The following is a 22,889-nucleotide window of genomic DNA, read 5'->3' as shown; positions in this document are numbered from 1 at the left end:
AACAAAAAGGTACTTGAAGATTATATAGTAAATTTTATGCTTCGATAAATATTTTGGTAGTCAATATAATCTAAAGCCGTTTACATTTCAGACAGTAACAACAATCTAATTTTTTTTTTTTTTTTTTTTTAAACCATTTATTGATAGAAAAATAAACATACATTAAGCATACAGAAGAAACACCACATAAATCGACACGATTTGATCGTGGTGCACATGCATTCTAGACGCCAAACAAATACTAGACAGATTAATATAAATTTTGCTGCATTACATTTGAAAATAACATTAACATTATGAAATTACATTGAAAAATACATTAAGATGGCAAGTAAATTATACAACAGAAAAATATGACGTACAATAGGGTAAATGTGGAAAAAATTATTTGCGATCACCTACTGTGCTGGCCGAGTCTTTATAAACGTGATATATAGTATGATAATTAAAATTTTAATGGCCACATAATTAAATCTAAACAAGCTTAAGCGTGTACTTCTACAAAAATAAGGTAGCAATTTATTCATTAGCTCTTATACAAACCGAGTTAACCTGTTGCTAGCTGGCGCTTGGCCAAAAACGTTGCGAACAACGAACGAATATTTTGTTCGAAACGCGTATATATGTCGAGTCTTACGAATTTATTTGACAGCCAACAATAGACGGGGTTGGGCAGGTGTGTTCCATTGTCCATAACATTGAATCCAATTGGTAGAATGTTTTCCCTTTCAAGTACAAAAGCTGAAAGCGTATGTTGACTTTGTAAATTAGAAAGATATGTAGACAGAGTAGCTGTATGAATGAATGGATTAATCTTATATATAAAATTCTCGTGTCACAATGTTAGTCTGCATACTCCTCCGAAACGGGTGGACCGATTCTCATGAAATTTTCTGTGCATATCGGGTAAGTCTGAGAATCGGCCAACATCTATTTTTCATATGTACCACGGGCGAAGCCGGGGCGGGCCGCTAGTAATTTATACTTTTTGGATACGGTAAGTGGAGTCCTGTGGAGTGCAGAGTTGTGCTATAGAGTGCTGCCCCATGAATTTGATGTCTGTTTCACTTATCAATTTTCTTCAAACGACTGTCATAACTAGCGCTAGGACTTATTAAAATAGGCATGTATTAAAAATCTGGTATGTGAACGATAATAATTGCCATAAAATTTTAAAGCTTTCATTGTAAGTAATGGAATCCCTTTTATTAAAATATCCCTTAGTATGGAAAAATAAATTGATCTTTTTGACGTGACAACGTCTTATAATTCGATAAAGCCGGCTGCACGCACGAAAAAACATGACTCATGCGGCGTTACCTCGCTCTGACTCATCTGAGGCGTTCCATGTAAGGCTTGAAGTGCGAGCGAGAGCGCGGAACGAGCGACAAAGAAGCACAATCGGACGTTGTCACGTTCAACTATCGTCAGTAAACCGACTTTACAGACAACCAATTTTTTGGATTAAGATAGAGCCAATACTACCAATACAAACATTTCAATTAAGAAGTCAGATAGATATTTGAAAAAACGTTTTCTTGGATAATTGATTTGTAAGAAAGTTTTCATTGTGAATTGTCTGCTTTTACTATTTTCTTTTAAAGCAATCCCATTATAAATGGATTCTATATTGGAATGTTGGTCTGACTATTCTAATCCTATCTTACTAACATTATAACTTTAAAAGTTTGTGAAAATAGCATTGGATGTTTTTAAATCTTTCTCATCAGGAAAGTTGAATGTAACTGGATTAAAATTGACAAAGAGGTTGAGAGAATTTATCATCGTATTAACACTAAAAAGCTGCTTATATAAAGATAGAGTTCAGATAATGAAGAAGTTATCAAATCATCAAATTTTAAAATTTGTTTGTAAATACATATGTGTATTGGTACCGGCATATTGTGTTGTGTAGGCAGTGCTCGGGAGCTTAAGATGAAAATAGAACCTTATTTTATATATTTTATACTAGATTTCCGCCCGCGGCTTCGCCCGCGTTTATATTATATGTATATTAGTAGGTAATTTTTTTGCAGTAATTGGTAAACCACAGAAAGCTACATTATTTTAGACATAGGATACATTATTAGACTTTATCCTTATCGGACTTAATACAAATGCAGATATACCAAATACCTGACAATTGATTGTTTAAAAATTCACTAACAAAAATGCCTCTATAATTAAGTTCTGCTACGTGAGAGTTTTAAGTAGGTTTTAATTACATTTATTTCCTTTTAGGCTTTAAATGGTGATGTTGTCAGTTCTCTCCATACAAATGTCAAGTTAATTTGTGCAGTCTTGTATTACAATTACATGCTATAAAATGATTATTTTATTGGCTGTAATTTGTCGTTATTTCAAATTTAAAGTACTTACTACTTTTATAGAATTTCACAAAAGTATAGTACATATAAGGGCCGGCGCCCACTGCCGGCACGGCATGGCATGGCAGGGCAGAGGTTTTTATTACTAATGAAGTTATTTTGAATCTTATTTCAATCAGTTAAGAATTCAAGTTACTTTATTTCGATGCCACGATGCCGCGACGTGTTGCAGGATGCTGCAGCATGACGCGGCACGCCGCGGGATGCGGTGGCATGACGTGTCTTGCTGTTTCATTCCAAGGGATGCCGCGGCGCGCCATTGCATCCCGCGAGGCGTATGCGTCACTTTGGGGTCGAGTAATTATAATTACTAGCTAGTTGAAATAAGGTTGAAACTTATGCAGCATTAGCGCGGAGCAAAACTGATGGATGCTAGAGTGGCTGGGCTATTAGCAGGATGCTACGGCATGCCACTGAATGCCGCGGGATGCCACTGCACGCCGCGGGATGCCATTGCACGCCGCGGGATGCTCTGCCGTGCCATGCCGTGCCGTGCCGGCAGTGGGCGCCGGCCCTTATGCTGTCGCTGTCAGTTCGTCCATTTTAAACCAAGCCACGGACTTGATCCAGTTTTTTTAAAGATTGTGGATTTGTAGTTAAAGCAGAATTAATACCTTAATAAGAGGGCTCAAGAGTGAAATCAATTGTCAGTGGTCAGTGAACGTTTTTTATTGATTGAACTTTTTAATTAAAACATTTATTCACTTCTAAATTGATGTATTTTCTCGATGATAGTAGATATCCGAATAAAGTATAAACGTATATTAAAACGCCATAATTATTTCACCTACTAACATAAAACATGACAATACTAAAAAATTTCGTGTCACCCAACACCCTAAAACTAGATACACTAACATAGCGCGTTACCTAAAACAATTCTTTACTACAAAATAGAACATCGAAATTAACGAATGAACGTATTTCAGAATTAAAATGAACGTCTCGTAAACAATGAGAAGGTAAACAAAGCGAGTGCATTTCGGCGAAGTTGCGCCTGGCCCGGATTGTAATTTCATTTCACGGAACTGTGAGCTCTTGTGAACCAATTTCAGGATTTGGGGCTGCGTTTTTGGAACGTCTCAATCTCAATAAAAAAAAATAAGAGTGCTATGTAGAAAGAGGACAGTGTTTCAAAAGCATTAGAGAGGAAATACTAGAGTAGGTAAATATTAGTAGATTAAAATATAATCACTTAGGTATAATAAAAGTGTTCTACTCCGGAAAAATCGTGGTGAAAAGTCATGATCTATTCGATGACTCGTCACTCGATGAGGCTGTTCACAGATAACATAATATTATATCATCATAGGTAATCAATAAATATTTTAATTAAATTGGAAATTAAGGTGTTATTTGCAGTCCATGGTAAAATCGTTGAATTTAATTTACAAATTTAATTTGAAGTACCCTTTTAGTTTGCCGAATTTAGTCTGTACTGTAATTAATGTGCATCCTTTGATATTAAAATTTAAATTAAATTTGCTAAAGTAAACATAACAACAAATCACGCTAGTTAAACAATATACTAGAAATGTTACTTCATAATTTTATGACTATCAGGTCAGCGGTTAATCTAATTAACTTTTACTGCGATATCTAGTCAAGCGTGATCATTGTTTCTTCCCACGACATGTTTATATCGCATAATATTAAAAATAACTATGTCTGACTTTTAATAGTCCGTAATATTGTGAAACTCTAACGATGTAATAGGATTAGGCAATACTTTCACTGGAAACTAAGTCAAATAAAATATTACAAGGTATAAGGCCTATGGAAATAAATGTTTCCAATGAGTTTGATACAAAATTTATGACTTATTGAAAAAACATCGCTCAAAAAGAAAACTGAGAGAAAATTCGCGCTAAAATAACATTAGGTTGTAAATTTCTTTAAAGATACACTCATCGTTGACCAATATCTAATTCAACTACACTTTCTTACTGTCAAGTATTACGTTAAATATGACGAATCAAAACTAAAGATATCTTCAGAAAACATCTATATTTTATTTCCTTTGATTTACTCTTTGCTTGGTATAAATAGAAAATGAATATCTCTACCCATTAATCTTATTTAGTAAATGTTGTATAATGCTGAAATTAACAAAAAATGTTGCAAGATTAAGATAGCGGTTCCTTAAAACATAAAGATCTGCTAAAAATCTCGACTTATTTTTGTTCTCACTCTGATTTTAGCATCAGCTTTTTTAGCATCACACTGCTAATTTTTAGTAAGATTTAGATACTAATTCTGCATTTTTGTGTGTTTATACATAGTTGGTACCAGTATTTTTAACAAAAGCCTAATCTTTTCTATTTTGTTTAAAATATAATTCACAAAATTTAATAAGAACCCTTGTCAGTCGTCACTATTTGACGGGAAACTCTCAGTTCCTCAACCATAAACCGTAATATTTCCATTGTATTTTTCTATAATAGTTTCACCCTCGTATCACCGAATCTGAGTCAACACAGCAAATAGAATAGACACACAACGGTTCGTCAGCTGACAGTGACGTCAATACAACGCCAGTGTTTCTTGTTCTAGACGAAAACGCGTTTGTAGTGTGTTTGTAGTATTATTTGTCGTATTTCTGGCTTATGGTTTGTTTGGGCAGCGAACTATTGATACTACTGACCTGGTTGTAGTGTTTTGAACGTCGATTCTTTTGGGTCGATTTATGAGTGCAAATGAAGAGAAGATACGACTTTTCCTGTATATAAGTACTTGTTAGTTATCAAATAAATCTATAGAAGATTGTCACTCTACCTAACTGTAGTATTTAAAATCTCTTGTTTTACGTTATAACTGGTTTTCTAAATAGTTTGTTTTAATCTCTATATTATTACACTTAGTTGCTTGCAATTATAAGCATGTTACGTCCCGCGCCGTTCGCATGGGAACGGAATGCGAGCGTGGTTTTGCTGTGTTAGTTTTAAGATTTCTTTAGAATAATTATTAATATTGTATAATGATTCCTTAACTCCGGTCTGCACCGAGCAGACGTGGTTGTAAAAATTTCATTTTAATTATTAAATGTAGTTTCTAAGTAAATCTGAGTTTTTTTTTCTGTGGGAAATGTAATAAGCACCTCATCGATATTATGACCGTGTACCTAAAGGCTAAATAAACATCGTATTCTTTATATGTAGGTATCTATGCAAAGATCACAACGAAAGTGAACTTCAAAACTAGCAATAATAACTAACAGTTCTCGTTATAACTGTGTTCAGTAAACAACCGTGTGGATACATTTATAAACATCGTCTGCAACAAATCAATCATTTCACACAAATCTGTTCCATAAATTAATGTTGTACATTCGACGAATTTCAGGAAAGACCTTGTTTATGAAGCGTTCACAGCTACGGAAGATATTCCCCTTGATTGATTTTATATCCAAACCCGTGACAGGAAGGTTGAAAATCGATTGTAGATATATTATGTATGACGTTCATGTTACGCCTGTTAGCGACTGCTGATAGGCAAACAGTGTCATATAATCTAAGATAATCTTTGCGACGGGTAGCTCACATATTCACGCACAGCTCACTGATATGGAACACAAATATCCATAATTAATAGAGGAAGTTGTTAGCGGTTAAACCTTAAACAGAATATAGGTACCTACTAGGTACTATGAAAAAAATTGATCAATGGAAAATCTTTGGAGCAAAAATTTTAATTATATATTTTTTTTATTTATGTAATTAAAATGCCAGTAACTGAATAAGACTGTTGGCATAATAATAAAATAATACATAATAAAAAGTATGTAGAGAATAGAGATGATGTCTCGATTCCAGAAATATAATTTGTTCTATGATTTCATAATACCATCTAATTAAAGATTATAAATGAAACATACTCATATCATTTACGATTCAGTAAATACAATCTCCATTATCTTTCTTGGAAACGAGGAATTTTCGGGAAAACAATCTTGTAGCTTTCTCCTTGACCCATTATACGTTATTTATTTATTATTTCATACAAGAGCAAAGCCTAATATTTACTTAACTAATTTCCACGAATTATATACGTGTACCAAGAATTCCTATAGGTAATGGAATGCCGATTTTACTTTTGTTTTAATAAATTAACTTTTTAATTATTGATATGGAAAGATTGTCTCTTAAAATTACTCTTAAATAATTCTAAGGTTATCTAGTGCTAAAATATGAAAAAAAATGAAAATCAATTTCCACATGTCATGCAAAATTGTTTACGACGATTTAAATATACTTAATATTATGTAAATTAAAAAATATGTATTTGCAGCGAACAAAATTAGGTGGTATTGGACGCAAATATCCGAAGTGTGTCCAAAGGTGATCGGACGAAGTAAATCTATGGTAAGGCCTTTGTCTAGTAATGGACGTCTCATGGCTAAATTATATACAGCATCATTATCAATTACGTAAGAATGAAATTTAGAGTATCATGTATACTTTAGTGAATTTTTAATGCAACTGCAATGTTACTTTCCAGTTGGCAATTTGCCAAACAAGCGCTGAAAAAATAATAATGGATTTCCCAGTTTAAACACCTGTAGATACACTAGAGTAAACACTATAATACTATAATACTCTCAATATTGCGAAAATATTCACAATATCTACGAAGTTGTTCCAACTATTTCACCCCTTGATATTCCAACCCTATACTTGAAAAGTTTCACATGACACACATATCTCACAAGTTTGAAGAGCATATTTTTACAACTATCGACCTAAATAAAACAGCCATTGAGTCTAAAGTTCTAAACACTTCTGTAATAATGTAAATACCGTTTTAAATGTCTCTACATGAAGATGTACTATCTAATTTCACTTTACGTACTACAAGTATATGTGTGATAATAAAGTTGGACTTGATAAAACACCATTTAATATGGTTAAACTTATTAAAAAAAAAACTTATTAAAGTTATTTGCTTATTGCAAATAACTTTTATGAAGGAATCTTAATAACCAGTGCCGGCGTTAGGGGGGGGCGTGATGGGCGATGGCCCAGGGCGACAAATTCTGGGGGGCGACAAGGTCTGAAGTTGGAGTCTCTTGCCTCTCACTAACAAAAACTAACACTTGATATTGCTTCCCTCAAGTGGGCGCCACAATATTTTCGCCAAGGGTGTCAGTGGCCCTTAAGCGGTTAATTACTGACCATTACGTAAACCACAGGGTTATTCTGCTTAGGCTTAAAAAATATTCAGAATAGCACCATCTGATCCCTCAATAAGAACAACTATTATGTCTCTTTAACACTGCATATTTATGAAATAATTTTGTTTAAAACTTGACATACAAACTACGACCTCATACAAAGACATTCCGAGGGTTACTTTTTACCAGACGGAAATTTATGAACTGCAATTGTAACATTTCTAGTAAGAATGTTTAAATTTATTTCAGCACATTACTAACACGTATTCTAGCGTAGACATTCTCGCATCCGACTGAAAAGCTATTTATCAATTCTTGTCATTTTAACGCAAAACACGAGATCTCAGATAATTTGTCAACTCGCTGACAAAAGTGTGGAGTTGGATTTTAACGCTCAAAAACAACATTTTCACGTTATAATTATACCGTGAAACATCAGTTTTTCTTTTATACTTGTTAACTAAATGAATCACCTTGGCTTGTAAATACAATTATTTATTGTTACCGTCGTGGTGCGAACTCATATTAAAATAATCAAAGTCGAACTACATCAGGTATTATTTATTCTATCAGCGGTAATTTACTTTAAGTAGATTTTAAATGAGCCCTAGAACATTTGAGCCTTCATTTATTGGAAACGTATTTGTTTTGTCGTGTCCTTATATTTTTCAGCGTTGAATGAAAATAAAGTCGTAAAAATACTATGATATCTTCATTAATATTATATGTGAAAAATATTTATGATTGTGTTAATTACGTAAAAACTTATCCAGTATAGAATATTCTTATATTATTTCCGATAGATACGTAGTTTGTATATACTACGCAAACACAAATCCTATATCGCTCAACACATCTTAATTTTATTTATTTTACTACAACCCAATGAAAAACAAATACAGTTGTAAAAGCTATCTCAGTACTTTATAAATTGCGTATAAACGTTTAATAGCAGTTTAAAAACACCTTAAAACTAGTAAAGTTTTCCACAAGCACATCTTATCCAAATAAGAATTGTTAAAAGTGTGTACATAAAAGAACAACACACCGTTAGAGAGATAAAATCACCTTTCTTAAACGTTTTAATTTGCACGGTAAGGAGTGGCTGACAATTGAAATGGTTAAGGTTGTTTCTTTGGTGTTGAATGTGACGATGTTCTTGGAAAATAAATAGTCAAAACTATACACAATAACAATATATCAGAATACAGAGAACATATTATGATAGTACTACGCAAATAGCTATTTATACTGTAGCTGTAGTCAGTAGTCACTATTCAGTACTTTTTAATGTTGAAACAACTTTAACTTTTTGTGCACTATAGTTATTATTAAGTTCCTAATTGTTCCTAAATATTTAGGAAAATATTTAGAAACGTGTATAATATAATAATCGTTATTGAATTTTAATTTAATCATATTATAATATGTATTTTATGTAGTTAAATTTATTGTGTTTATTGATATAAAAATTTGCAAAGAAATCGTATTTCGTAAATTAAGATTCTCTTCACTAAGATTAATAATAGAATGTGAGTAAACATAAAGGAATTTTAAAAGCATTGAATGCAGTCAAATGTAGACTGATTGACTGACTTACCGCTTGTCACTTGTCGGCTGTCGAGCTTTGTCACGGCAAGTGTTTAGTGACAGATTGCAAATTGCAATCACATTACAATGAATTTAGTGTCGCCGCATATTTAGTGTTTATTTCGATATGCCTCAAATTTGCTTACAAAGAGTTGATGAATGCGAGATAGATTATTTTGACTTCAGGAGATACAGATTTGACTTTTTTCTCGGTATACCGATTAATTACAACTACAAAGATTGGCTGTAAGAAACGAATCTACAGAAATAAGATTGTTGTTTTGGTATAGATGCCATATTTATTTTAATATTTTCGTAATAATTGTTATTTTTTAACTGTGTCTTTTATTAAGACATATTTCAAAATTAACATCATTTTTTTCCACAGAGAGAAAAGTCTAACCAACTTCTGCTATGCATAATTCAACATTAAAACCACATTTTTAATTTTCTTCTCATTTCCACAGATAAAAAATAATCTCTCCACTTAGCTACCACGCCAATAACAGTCGACTCGTGTAAGGTCCACAGTGAGACGTATTCCTACGATCTACGTCTTTCAATACATAGGTTAATGTGAAATAAGGAAGAAAAGTTATATTTGAATGAGGTTAAACTGGATTTAAAGAAGCTTTGATCGATTTTGTTTTGATTTATTTTTTGGCTAAAATTATGAGAAGAAATGGAAGGAGTGGCTAAAATTATGAGAAGGAATTACTACATAGAGAAAAACTTTTAACTAAAACGTAAAAAGAGAGAAAAACAGACATTAAAACATGTTGAAAGGTTTTTCATTCCAATCGCTACAGAGCTATATTGAAAAATTTTATTTTAGTGCAATGCACGCAATCCAAAAAATTTCTAAATTTTCAGTTGCTTGTATTGAAATAAATCCAATAGATTAAAACCTATTATGTATCTATGAACAATGTAAGGCGTCAACCTGTGGCGTCAACAATATAAGGCGCAATTCTAATGTCACTAGCTAGTAAGTTCTAAATTGAAATAATTTAAATAACTCAACATGTGCACGTACAATCCTGTTGTCTCGCACAGTCCACAGAAATGCGACGGTATCTTAATTACTATTCACAGATACAACCATATCTACAATCACTGTACGCAGGGCTGCTTGCAATTACCTGTCTTATTATTTATCAGTTTTAAAATATTACAAGAAAATTCATAGTTTATCTGGACAATATCAACATCGCTACGGATTCAATCGTAGAAGGAAAACTTGGTGAAATCGACATGACGTCATAGGACGTAGACGCTAGTTTTAGCACATAGTTTTAGGTCTTTTAAGTATTACTAAAATAAAAATCTTTAAGTGTACGTACAATAAATAATTTCATATACATGTATGTTATAGAAAGATTTTATTATTATTTTTAATTAATAAATTTATTAAATATATTATGTTATTTTCTTTTCTCTCATCTCTAAGGAATAGGTAAACACGATTCTGTAGTAAAATTATCTTCACAGCTAGATATATAGCAAACCTACATTTCTTTTTTTCATTCTGTTCTATGAAAAGTATGAAAAATAAAAAATAACATTAAAAAAACAAAGCGAAACGCATGCCAAACATTCCCGCCTCAGAGCAATAATAGGTTTATTGCTCTGAGATTCCCGCTCTTATGCTGTCAACGTCAATGTCATTGTTGTTTTTTTTTGTGTGTCACGGCACAGCGGTATGCGAATATCTAGATATGAAAATATGTAGATATCTAAAACTTTTCAATATAATATGGCACTTTCTTTTATATAAGATAGAAAATCTATAATAAAGACATTATAAATTCGTAAAATGGCCTCATGAAAATAGCCATTTCTACCCTACACAATTTGCAAAAATCTACGCTCTCAATAAAAACTTAATTATTTTAATTTGTTTATTACTTATAGCTTTTTTATCCAGTAAAATATCGAAAAGAATAATCCTATAGGTAAATACTGTTCTAGTTTATTCCATTGAAAAAGAAAATGTAGAGTTTTCTCTTAATTATACTAATGTAGATACAATGATGTTAAAAAAAATATTGATAGAAGATATCAATTAGTAATAATAAAATTGTTGGATCGTTTACAAACAATTATTTAGATTAACTTAATAAAGGTGGGTGGGACCGTGGGATAAGCTCGCGGCAACATCGGACTGAATCAATATATTGGTTTCTTTATGCGGACATTTCATATTATGTTGGATACAATAATGATTATTTATTTCTATTCGCAATTCACAAGTTTAATTATTTATCTAGCTATAAATAGGTACGAATCGAACGGAGTGTATGTATTGATTGAAGAGATAAGCTAAGCTTTATACTAGTTTATATTACACTAGCTGCTCCGCGCAGTTTAACCCCCGTGGCTCCAACCCTGTTGGTCGTAGCGTGATAATATAATATAGCCTATAACCTTCCTCGATAAATGGGCTATCTAACACCGAAAGATTTTTTCAAATCGGACCAGTAGTTCCCGAGATTAGCGCGTTCAAACAAACAAACAAACTCTTCAGCTTTAGAATATTAGTATAGATTTCATTTTTCAAAGTCCTTTTAGGAGGAACTAGTTTCTAGTCGCGCTGATTTTCACAAGATTCTTTATAAAGTTTTCAGTATGTTATTTCCATTTTCTATCTATTTGTATTTAATTCAATCTGATCTGATCGGATCGGATCTGGTTGTTAGTAACAACAAAAGTAAGTAATACTAGCTGTGTTCCGCGGTTTTACCCGCAGTGATCCGCTCCTGTTGGTCTTAGCGAGATAATATATAGCCTATAGCCTTCCTTGATAAATATCTATCTAACACCGAAATAATTTTTCAAATAGGACCATTTAAGTTAATGTTCCCGAGATTAGCGCGTTCAATCAAACATACAAACAAACAAACTCTTCAGCTTTATAATATTAGTATAGATAAGACACAAATTTAATTGTTACTACACAAAAGTAAATAATTTATTTTAGTGAAATTTTTAATTTATTTTATTTATCCAGAATTTGGCAACCCTCGTGACAAATATAGAATGTCACTTACATTTGTATCTACCCTCGTGAAGCATGTTGCATTTAAGAACGTGTAAATCTAGCCTTATCTCGATTTCTCTGAGTGCGATCATAGATTTAAATAAAAGACTGTTGATGTCACTCAACAAAGACGTATTTGAATGATAATGCAAATAGCTAAATAACCTAGATTTATTATAATATCTAAAAGAATATGCCTAACTTTTATTATCATAGAAAAAAGATATTACAGAAGACAAAACAGTCGATTTAGTAAGACGTTTATAGATAGCTATTTTATTATCTGTGGCTAGTAAGTACAGTAGCACCTCTATAAGTCGAATATCAAGGGAGACGCCAAAAAATTTGAGTTATAGAGTTTTCAACTTATGGAGGATTTCGACTTAGGCGGATTTTGATTCGACATAAAGAGTTTGAGGTTTATTCTTATAAATTTTGAGTTAGAGAGGTAAAGTACATTAAAATTCAACTTGCAGAGGTGGCAAACATGTTTTTATTTATTACAAATCAACATTATTTCAAATCATTTTTTTTTTGCTTTAGATAATTTGGTTGTTCTCTAGCATTGTCTAATCTATAAAGAGCAGAAAATTCTTCTTCTTCAGAGATACTGGTTTGCTCTATAAAATTCCGTAAGGTATTCAATGCGGTTCTTGCCTCTTTGATGGAAACCTATGGAGCGCATGTACTACTATTCACGTCTTCTATGTCATCTTAATCATTAGTATCGGTTTTCTGAGCTACTGAATCGATAATTTCGTCATCATATACTTAATGCAAACACGTGTTTACGTGAGTTATAAATTTATTAGGTATCGTATACTCCTAAAATGTTTTCTAAGAAACAATAGTGTACTTGCACTGTCGGCAAGTTGTTAAAGTCGGTAGGTAACTTATTTTTGTTCGAACAATAGAGGTAATAAATTCCAAATAATCAAGTTATAATGGTTGTAAAATAAAACGTTGCTATGTTCGAGATACAGAGGTCAAATTTAATTTTTCGAGTTATAGAGTGAAAATATGTACCAAAATGGCTTGGAGGGACTCGGTGATAATTTCGACTAACAGAGGGTCAATATTTCAAGTAACGGAGGTTTTCGGGTTTGAAGGGAAGGGGAACAAGACATTTTTTCGAGATTTGGAGGTTTTTGACTTATCGAGGTTCGACCTAACGAGGTGCTACTGTATATGTTATAACAAAGGAAAGTCGTTAACTCGAAAACAAAACAAACATAACGTTGACATTAGTCTCTATAATAATAACCTCAGTGAACGTCGTAGCTGTAATTGGAGCAACAAAATTACCGTTGTCTGAAATATTATCTAATGATTGTGTTATGTTTGTCATATGAAATGTCAGAAGGAAAGGTTGCTCTGAATAAACACCAATTATTTTACGAATGGAACACAAAACATCAATATAAATGGATACATGCTAACAGAAACCCCGAAAAAGAAAACATATAATACATATTCTTTGATGATCAAAGTTATTCCTAGTCTTCTTTTTTAAACGTTCCAAATAATATCCAAAAAAGAAATACTAAATCAACTCCAATTACACTAGATTGTGTAATTGGAGTTGGTGTTCATTATCACATTAAAATATCATGTTATATAAAGAATTCAATCAACTTATAACCAACCAATCCTTCCGATATAAACATAAATTATTCTTATATTATTCTTCAAAACATTCATTACAACAAATGACTTGAGCGCATGAATTTGGCTGATTGTAATTAATCACAATATGTCAACGGTAGTCGGTACCAAAGCGATAACAAAATAATTAATTACGTGTCAAATGTTTCCAATCAACAAAATTGATTGCAGATGTAGGTATTAACTTTTCATATTAAGCTTTGAAAAACTTCAGAAGGTTAAAATACAAGTGCATTTTATACATTCTTTTGTGTACTTACCTATTAGTTTTTATAATATGTCAGCATTAAAATTTTACAGGATACTTGTAATAAAATATGTAAGGTTTTCTTTTTTCTATGTAATAACCGACTGATAAAATAATATAAATAGATTGATCTGATCTTACGACTGATTTAAATCATTGATGTACGACAAATATTATTGAATAATTTTAATAATGTCTATTTTCGATTGGATGTTAAATAAATTGTATATTCATAACTATTCAATTAGGGCTGTCAAAGCGTCGTCGACGAAATGTCGAATCGACTGAATTGTTAATTTGCTAATGGATTTTGTCCAAAACCTTGTCACTTCGGCAACTGTCAACGGCGCTTAGCTTAATATTTGTAAATTTGAGATAATGTCCAGCCCTTTTTGCTTAATTAAAAAGTAATTTGCGTCAGCAAAATGTACATATTATTTATGCTAAAATATGTGTTTAAATCTTGACACTTCGAATGTGTTTTGGTTATAATTAAAATATAGGACAAAGCTAGTCGTCCGCTAAACGGATGAATAAAATAAATTAGTCGTCCGATTACCGGATGAATAAAATAATTTAATCGTCCGATAACATCTATTTATCTATATAGTTAGGTTATCGGGGTTTCTTTAGAGAACTGCCGCACGTATTATAGGTTTTTTGTGGGGGGAGGAGGGGGGAGGAGGCACACGTAGGTATTTGATTTTTTTTTTGCGCGTGGAGCCCCGCTTCGCGGGGCTCCTATTTCTGTGTAGTTTTTTTTTTAAGAAACCTAACCTAACCTAACCTAACGGCTAACCTAACCTAAACTTGATTTTTTTTTTGCGCGTCGACGGAGCCCCGCTTCGCGGGGCTCCTATTTCTGTTTAGTTTTTTTTTTTAAAAAACCTAACCTAACCTAACCTAACGGCTAACCTAACCTAAACTTGATTTTTTTTGGCGCGTGGACGGAGCCCCGCGAAGCGGGGCTCCTATCTCTGTTTAGTTTTTTTTTTTAAGAAACCTAACCTAACCTAACCTAACGGCTAACCTAACCTAAACTTGATTTTTTTTTGCGCGTCGACGGAGCCCCGCTTCGCGGGGCTCCTATTTCTGTGTAGTTTTTTTTTAAGAAACCTAACCTAACCTAACCTAAAGGCTAACCTAACCTAAACCTAACCTAACGAATTAAGGGCGAATATCTCGGCCATTTTTGATTTTAGAGAAAAGTTGTTCCTATAAAACATGCTTATATTAGCGTAATCTTTACGATAAAACAATAATAAATAGGTGTTATAATGACACCAACTCCATCAAAAAATTTTTAAGTCCTGCGCCCCCTTTGCTTTAGTCCAACCCAACTAGCTTTAGTGTTAAAAGGTTATCTATTAATCCGAATAATCGGACGATTAAATTATTTTATTCATCCGGTAATCGGACGACTAATTTATATTTTATTCATCCCTTTAGCGGACGACTAGACACTTCGTAAAATATAACATTAATTACTTGTCTTTCAGGACATTGTTATTTTTTTTAAAAGATCCACGCATATTTGTTTCCCTTTTCAACTTTTTACAAGTTATTTGTTTTTCCGATACTATCTATACGATATAATAAGGTAGGTACATAGGTACCTTATTTATTTTTCACATATTAAGATACCTTATAGGGCTTTTTCCTTATCCTTAAAATATCATCATCCCACGCCAAGTGCTGTTTGCATATTATATTTGTTTCATCATACACATTTCTTAAAACATTTTGATTTAGAAAAAGTCGAATTTATCGCGATGTTTTCCTCGTCCCAACTGAAAGTATTAATCTAAACAATGTAGGCATATCTCAATAAAAAATTACGAACTATATTCTATTAGAATAAAATGTTACAATAACGACTCAATCCATATAAAATCAATCGCTTTTAACTGTTCAATATAACGCATATAAATGATAATGAACATCACGCTTCATTTCAGTACAAAGTGTTACATTAAAAATACTTTTACGATTATCGTCTCTACAAGGCCGTATCGAGGCCTCGAACTGAGCTTTCGAGTACTTTTTGATACCCTTTTAACCTTTTTTGTTATCAAGAAATACTATTATCGACTTTTGAGTCTAATGGTTAACGTTTCAAATGCTCCTAGGTTAGCAAATTGTGGGTTGGAAAATAGGCCATACTAAACTTACGGCCTACCTCGTGAACCAGAAATTTTTGAAACACAATGGTCCTCATGATCATTTTTAGAGCTCCGTACCAAAGGGAAAACAATACCTACCACTGCAGTTGATGTATTTCTGTTCCTATAAAAACAAATAATAAAAAATCACGGCTAAGCACGGTCAGAAAATCGAAGGTATATAAATTTTTGGCAGTTGCTACGGAACCCATATGTGTCGCGAGTCCTACTTGCACTTGTTCGATTTTTTGTCCTCAATCCTCTTTTTCATATTTCAAATTGGTAGCTAAATAGCTTAGCAATCATCGCTAATGTCAAAGAGAACATACCATATACCATATTAGGGCAGGGCTCAATTTTAGTGACATAAAACAAATAACAAGTTTTCACAGACAACTGTTAATTTTGTGATAACTACGACTACACAAATTATATAGAAGTTATTTTTATCCTAGAGATAAATATAAAAAAAAATCTAATTGTACATATGTGTGCTTATCACCAAGGGAAAAAATTTCATTCCTTCAATCTTTAGGGGTTGAGTTGTTTGTTAATTGACAATTTTAAACTCTATAATATGTAATTAATTATAATATGTAGTAATTATTATAATGAAACAGCACATCTGTGACATAATCTGTATGTAAAGAATATTAAAAAAAAAGCTATTATATTATTTGCCCATAAAATTTCAGCACCAAATGGAATTTTTAATATCAAGACAACGATTTTCAAAAGGTGGGTCCACACAGAGCGAACAGCCTCGCGAAGCATTTTCCGGGCATTACCTATCACTGTATGTGAAACTGCCTTATGACGTATAATGTGACAGTGTGTTATAAATATAGTGCCAATATGCTATGATGCTAATTATCGTATCATGTTTCGCGAATAAACGAAAAAATACTTTGCATTCAAAATTGTATAGTATTTGTATTTTTTGAAATGGTTACACTCAGTTTTAAGTCATCATATTGTACTATATAACATTTATTGTTTGTACATTACAAAACTATTATTTTTATAAAAAAAAACAATTGAGTCTAACCAACTAACTAATGTAGAGTGTGAATCTAAATTTTGAAAACGCTCTATAAAAAATTGTTTCCTTAAGTAATAGTTGAGTTTTTATTTTAACTAGTACCTATATTGAGTACCTATATAACCGTAAATAATGCTGGTTATGTTCATAATATCAAATTGCGCTGAAGTTAAAATACCTTTTCTTATTTTTTTAATAATACAATGATTTTGATTGTTTGATGAAAGACTATATAATATTTAAAAACGAAAGTACAAACTTGAGTATTATATCACATACTTATACTAGGTTTCCGCCCGCGGCTTCGCCCGCGCAGTCAAAGAAAAACCCGCATAGTTACCGTTCCCGTGGGATTTCCGGGATTGCGTCATTTTCCCGGGATAAAAAGTAGCCTATGTCCTTTCTCGGGTATCAAAATATCTCCATACCAAATTTCATGAAAATTGGTTCAGTAGTTAAGGCGTGATTGAGTAGCAGACAGACAGACAGAGTTACTTTCGCATTTATAATATGTATTAGTATGGATTGGTTGATTGAACTTTAAAGACTGATATCAAATTACTACAATATTAAAATTTCAATATTCATATTTACAATTCAGGATTAAATCTAATAACTCTATTCGATAAAGTTATAACATTTCAATTTATATCACAAAAAGCTAATTTAATAATATTGGAAATATTTAATTATGTGCCTTGCTTTACATGTATTGTACAAATAATTTATATAGATACATTTTGAAATGAAATATAACTCTTTATTCATTATTATTTGACCTCACGCTGAACTCTCTCTTCGATGCAAACTTCAGAGCCCTTTGTATTTTCAGTGACTAATTTTTTAAGTTTCATTTTTGCATATTTCTGCTCGAAGTTCTAGTATCTTATAATGAATTAAAAGAATCATGAAAATGTCGTTGTTTAATAAAAATAAATGTACTTTGTATCAATAAATAATAAACTTTATGAATTTCAATATAAAGCTCTACTTTTTCGTATTTCAAAAATATTGTAGGTATAAATTAGCTAGATACTATAATGTTTACTTTCTACAGAAACATTAACTTTGACAGATCACACATCCCTGCTCCTTATACTCGAAAAGAAACTTTTCAATCCCTATATAATCTAAAATATCTTTACAAGAAAACTGACCATGGTTTGGTCTACATAAATTATAGACCACATTAAAAATAAACTAACCATTACAAAATAAACGAACAACATTAGCCTTCATAATTAGTCTATTTATACAATAACATTCTGGCAACGAGGTAATTCTGACGTCACGATACGTCACTTCACTATTTTAAGTGTGACCTGCGAGATAACTCCTGAGTGCGCGTTATCATGCCAACGATACTGATAATAGAGAGAACTATTATCTAGTAACAGACTAGCAGCGAATGTTAAAAATGTTGTAATATTATAAGTAAAAAGGTATAGATTATTAGAGCTCTAGCAGTGGCAAGAATGTGGCTAATTGGCCACATTTTCCATTAGTTGTCTTTTACAGTGACGATGGTTGAATGATGCCTTACTTTGATGTCTAGACGTGTTTGCATTAGTGCTTTTGAAGATCCAATGTTGTGTTGGTAACCTTTCTACACTTTTTGAAGTGAAACTTCTTTAGGCGCGTTGAGAGTAAAATTTCAAGTTCGTGTCATGGCAATACCGCCACGTCTTGGAGTAAAGCGACGATTTTGGTATCTTTGAATCTCGCTAATGAAGTTTCACTTCTGACACGTGTGCTCGGCACGCACGCTCTTTTTTATATGTATAAAATATTGACAATAAAAATGGAACATCTAATGCGTTGTGCGCACGAATCAAGATTTGTGTCAAGATGCAGTATGGGAATATTATGAGTTAATATACATAAAAATGTACGATAAATATATTCAAATGTTAAACGGGTGTTGCTCAAAATGTCGTATGGAAAGTGAAAATTTAGAAATTCTCTACGATCTTGTCTCAGGTGTTGATAAACATGTTATTTAATTGTTGAATTATTAATATTCAGTTAGTTTTGAACTTTGGTTACGCTTCAATATAGTAGAACCATGAACTTCCATGCTATATTTTAAAAGAAAATACATATACAAGAGCAAAAATATTATCTATTATGAACACGAAAATTAAACCAGTATAGGTCTTTTCACTATTTCAAAATGTTATTTCAATTTTTCGCCTACATGTCAGTCATGTTTTATGAAAATTGTGCCAATGAAAACTTACAATAGTAAAATAACTATGATATAACTATTATTTTCAAGACGTTAAAACTTAAATAACAAAACAAATAATTCATTTACGTGCCAAAATCTTGTTTTCAACAAAAACAAGCAAAAAAATCTTGGGTCTTCTTGTTGTGTGATAAAAACTATAAAAATAATTCGTGCTCATTTATTTTTGTAGAGCCTTTTAAATTTCCTATTCCGTTGCTTATCAAATCCTATAATTATATGCTGATATTATAAAGAATAAAGATTTGATTTTTTTATTATGGGGGGCAAATATATTAATTAGTAGCTGAAATACGGGGAAAATATGGTAATAGAGAAACACAGAAATAATATATGTACTGTAGTGAATTTTTTGATGAAACTTAACGGTGTTGTAGTTGATGTACCAGAATAAAACATAAGTTTTAGAAATATCGGTTACGTCGGTGGGGCGCATAATAATCTATCGTTAGTAGACTCTACATATAGAGTCTTCTATAAAAATGAATTCAATAATTATTACTTATAGATATATAATTTTCTGTTATTGATTAAAACTATAGAAAATAAACCTATTTAAAGAATAAAGAATTCCAACGTACGGTAGGCTTAGCTACTGAGTATTTAATTTGGCTTCAAAATGCACTTAGACAAGAAACACTACATTTATTTAAAAAGAACGCTTTATCTTTTGTTTATCACAAAGCAAATGTTAGAGCAAATACTTGTAATTTAGATTCCAAATGGTTATAATTTGTTTTTGCAGGTTACATTTTCTTAACATATTTTTCATTGTTGTCCTTCGTTTGGTTCGTGATTAAATTGTACCAAAATATAGATATCGGTCCTGTTATTCTCTTTGTATAATGTATATATTTTACAATATCTTTAACTACTGAAGAAGTAAGAAACTTATAAATGTAAATACTGAACATTTTCCTAAAGTCAAATTTAGCGAAACTGAGACCTTTTCATTGATAGTAAAACATTTATGAAACCAAATATTTCATACGATATAGAAAAATTCTCGATTTATTTTTCTGAGAAATTCATATTGTAATACATACTAAAAGAAAACTATTTTAGCGTGTATTTATGTCAATGACATTGTTAATACTTTACTTGTGAGTACAAGTTAAAATTAAATTTATTAATTGATCACATGCTCTTCTTAACATGTTTCTCTACTATCTTTAGTGCAATACTATAATGATTTGTATATTAACTTATTGCCCAGTAAAACATGTCGTATTGAAATTAAAGAAACACTTAATTTTTGACATCGACATCTGCACATACGACATTAATTACAATATTTGTTTATTAGGTACACATAACACAAACAAATTTTTGAACTCTTTTCAGATTTATTCATGTATGTTCGTGTGCCCCATAACCCCATATTTATTTATTTGATATAGGTATCCAACATTTTCTAAATCCAGTTTGAATTCAATCACATATATGTTCGTGTGCTCCATAACCCAGGAAGCGTGTCACCAAGCGTCAACACGTCACCGTCACGACAAAATAATTAGCAAACGGCCTCGATACCTGTTTACTTGCAACACCTTACATGTGCACTCGAAATGGTACGTAATTAGGATACCTAAGTTGTACTGAAACATTTCATGCCATGAATTATGTATAACAGTATACTATCGTAACTTCTCTCTGTATGTTTGAACCGTTGTGAAGAAGGGTTACTGGTAAATAGTAAATATTGTAATGCTAAGATAAGAAAACAAATAAATAATACGTATATGAAAGTGACAACTGATTGAAATCGTATAGTTTGTAAAATGATTGAAACATTTTCTTATGTAGAGTTTGGTAAACTTATTTATGTGTTTGCAATTGTGTTCATATATTGTTGTTATTGTGTTTTTTGCGTATATTGCTATTCTTTGGATTTTTGTGTGTGCAAGTTCATCAAACTTTCGTAACGATAAGTGAAATATGAGCATGTTTATTGTATTGAATAATACGAGTAACGTCATAACTCAAGAAATTTTATTGCTTCATAAAAATAACTATACCTAAAATGTACAATATTTTGCACACTTGCAATACTGAAATAAAAATGCGGTTTGCGTACACACATCGGAAAATGTTTTTCTACGTAGAGTCGATATTTTAAATAACTTACAACAATGAAAGTACAATACGAGAAATAATATATTACATTAGTAAACAAATGTTTGTGACGCTTACCTTACTCGAAAACTAAACACGGTCACAGTAAAAATATACGGTTCGGGGAACAAACAGAAAACTTTTCACATGTTGCTTTAGCTATCATTTTGTGGAGAATAAATTTCGTTAGATCGCGCAGCGGACGCGGCGTGCGCCCCCATCCACGGTCGCATGGTGACTGACAGAAGCCTGAAGGCCCGCTCCCCGTCTCCCGCCCTAGCCCACACGCCGCCCAAGCGTAGCAACACAACCAAAACGCCTAACCGTTTAGTTGGGACTAGCAATCAGTCCACCTTTCGCTCGAAAATGTCGAAAAAAATACACTTTTTTCAGTACTCTACATTTGCGTATTGCCTTTTTGTAGCGTCATTTGATTTTGATGTTGAAATGGTTTGGTATAACCCGGAAACAGAGGGGTGCATAATTCGTGTATATGTGTAAATGTATGTATGTTTTAGTATCGTAGCCCCCTAACGAAGAGAGCGCCTTTTTATTTTTGTGCGTAGACTTTACTAATTGAGTTGTTTCGGCATCTGCCCCAAATGCCGAAGCAACTCAACGTGATTAATTTATTTATATTCTATATTCTCTTTGGTTAAAACAAAATAAAAACTGATATAATTGAGCCTTAATATGTAATGTAATTGCCTAAAAAGATTGGAAAAATTACCACGACCTGTTAGTGCTACAGTCTAGTAGTACCTAAACTGTTACGAAATTGTCGCCGAAATAGAAAAAAATGGCTCTACATTTCTATAATATCATAATGTGATACCTCTACATTAAGTAAAGTCTCACAGTGCATTTACATCAAACGAGCGAATGCTCATTCTAACCCCACTATGACAAATTATTTTAGTGTAAACAGGCGTAGCATTCAAATGCTGAACTGAATACGAGTTTTCGTTTACACTAAAAGAACACGAAAGAATGCTCTTGCTCTAGCTCTAGCTCTATGTTCGTTTGATTTAAATGCACCGTGAGATATAGTGGATGATGTATTTACTGTTTTATTTTCTATATAGTAATTGTTCTGTGTTTTAATAGACTGAGATGTTTTAATCAATTTTCGGGGTATCTTTCACTGATCATTGAAACAAACGTAGCGTAGCGTAGAGTTTGAGTGGGTAGATGATAAAGCTAAATCGAAAATGTTTTCCTAA

At 32.0% G+C, this 22,889-nt stretch overlaps 1 protein-coding gene across 2 annotated transcripts in view; it reads right to left on the bottom strand.

The window, feature by feature from the left end:
* Positions 1-21,916, bottom strand: part of Pde8 (phosphodiesterase 8) — a 156,741-nt gene extending 134,825 nt beyond the window's left edge. The window contains exon 1 of one of the 2 annotated variants that reach the window (XM_089704805.1): positions 21,745-21,916. The gene's annotated coding sequence lies outside the window, so the exon portion shown is untranslated. The remainder of the gene's footprint in view (positions 1-21,744) is intronic. The other variant, XM_089704804.1, reaches the window with a different exon arrangement.
* Between the last annotated feature and the right edge of the window lie 973 nt (positions 21,917-22,889).

This window comes from Colias philodice, chromosome 16 (genome assembly GCF_061535455.1).
Source record: "Colias philodice isolate Cphi_HAF_F1 chromosome 16, ilColPhil1 Martin Lab GWU primary, whole genome shotgun sequence".
Taxonomy (NCBI): Eukaryota; Metazoa; Arthropoda; class Insecta; order Lepidoptera; family Pieridae; genus Colias; species Colias philodice.
This window is presented reverse-complemented; position numbering and strand designations above follow the sequence as displayed.